Below are 1,996 nucleotides of genomic sequence, written 5' to 3'. Positions count from 1 at the left end.
CTGCAGTTGTATTAAAGAATTGATATAATAAATAATGTTAGAGTGATTTATAATTAGAATTGGGTGTGGATTTGCAGTGACTGGAGTTATTTCAGAAACACACACAGAACAGATTTTGTATATTTTTGCTTTTATTTATATAATAATGCATTCAACAGAATACCTAAAACTATTCATTTTACTTCTGTGTCATTCGTTCAAGTATGAAATATTTTACAGCATCGATGATTCATCTTGAGACGGATTTGAAAAGATGGATGTTGACGAGAAAATTGTTCTAGGTCGAAAATTATTTCGAAATTATTCTGGAAAAAAAACTATTTTATTACACTATAGTTTTTTTTCGGGATTTTGAAGTATATTGTTTCGCAACAATTGCGAATTAAAATCAATGAACATTTAAAAACTACGAAAGTCCCAGTTATTTATGAACATAAACACACAAGTCATATTTTCACAAACCTACCTACTGCCACCTCTGTACCAACATACTCATTGCCTGCGTACCATGAAACCAGCAGGCCTTCGGGTCGGGCGTGGACGGTCGTCGACTCACTGTACTCGTACTATCCTTGTCCCGAATATGAGACGCGAGTTGTATGAACTTATCAATCATACATCAATATGAATGTATGGATGAGGTGCTAAATAGAGAAGTAATTATTTATAAGGATTTACTAACGTTTATCGGGATGTCCGGCTGGTTTTGGACCCTACTTGGAGCCTTTAATCATGAGCTGACGTGCAGCGAGCACGCAAGTCAAATTGCCAAAACGTTAAAATGTAAAAAGTCATGAATCCAATTTACGAAAGTTACTTTCATAGTCACATAGTGATGCATGTATGAAATATTAAAATGTGCAAAAAGGCTTTAATTAGTCCTACGATAGAATAAAAAAAATATTTCATATAATATGTAGGTTTGTATTGAGATTTTTATGATTCAAATAGAAAAGATCTGTATAAAACTGTACACTTTAAGCGTTCATTTAACAGACAAAAAACAAGTAGGTAACGAGGAGAATAATTTAAAAGTCTCTAGTTTAATTTACTAAATGATTACATCATAATATATCAAAAAATATAAGAGCACTAAATACTATTATGCAATAGCTGCAATTATATAATTAATTGCACTTTAAACTGAAAAAGAATGCCTGAACACAAATTAAAAAAATAATATGAAATAAGTTCTTAATACACGAACTTCAACGGATTTATTTCTTAAACACTGGCCGAAAAGTATTATCTCTCAATGTGTTTCACGCTAGATGCATTGTATCAAAGTTCAAATGAATAATAAATAAAGTTTAAACTATAGTTTATATTACACTAGCTATGCCCCATGGTTTTACCCCAGTGAATACGTAAAGGTCCCATTTATCCTACATGTCCTAGAGGTGCCTCTGTATTATTACATCATACAAATCACTGTCGTAACAAAAGTCAGGATTAATTAATATGGGGGTTCTTTCTTAAAAACCTTCTCTTGACCATAGAACAAAAAAGAATTACCGAATTCGGTCCAGCCGTTCACGTGTGATGCCGTGACCAAGGGAAATAGGGATTAATTTTATATATACCTACATAGATTACCTTTTATGAATGCCGTTTTCAAGGTTTCATTTAAATCGATTCAATTAATCGATTCATCTCGTAAAATACTTTCGTTGATCGGCACTTGGCAGGTTATTAGTGAATTGTTGATTACTGTTTTATTTATTACTCGAACGAATTTAAAATTACTTCGCCTTTGTGAATTGGATAGCCGTTTAATTTACTTGATATTTATATGATGTACGTCTTGCTGATGGTGGTCTTAAATAAATTGATTAATTTTACTTTTAATTTAACCAGCTGCGTGTGTATTTAATTATCTTGAATAGTACTGTCCGTCAAATGTTTTGCGTGTTAGGCAGCAAAAGTGTGAATGAATTTACCAAATGAATAAAACACTCTGACTTTTAGCTTCGTATTAACTAAAAAGATTTGGCAA

General features: G+C 31.9%; 1 pseudogene; it reads right to left on the bottom strand.

The window, feature by feature from the left end:
* Positions 1-616, bottom strand: part of LOC113493969 — a 5,217-nt pseudogene extending 4,601 nt beyond the window's left edge.
* Between the last annotated feature and the right edge of the window lie 1,380 nt (positions 617-1,996).

This window comes from Trichoplusia ni, chromosome 5 (assembly GCF_003590095.1).
Source record: "Trichoplusia ni isolate ovarian cell line Hi5 chromosome 5, tn1, whole genome shotgun sequence".
Taxonomy (NCBI): domain Eukaryota; kingdom Metazoa; phylum Arthropoda; class Insecta; order Lepidoptera; family Noctuidae; genus Trichoplusia; species Trichoplusia ni.
Note: the sequence above shows the minus strand (reverse complement) of the source record. Positions and strands in the feature narration are given on the sequence as shown.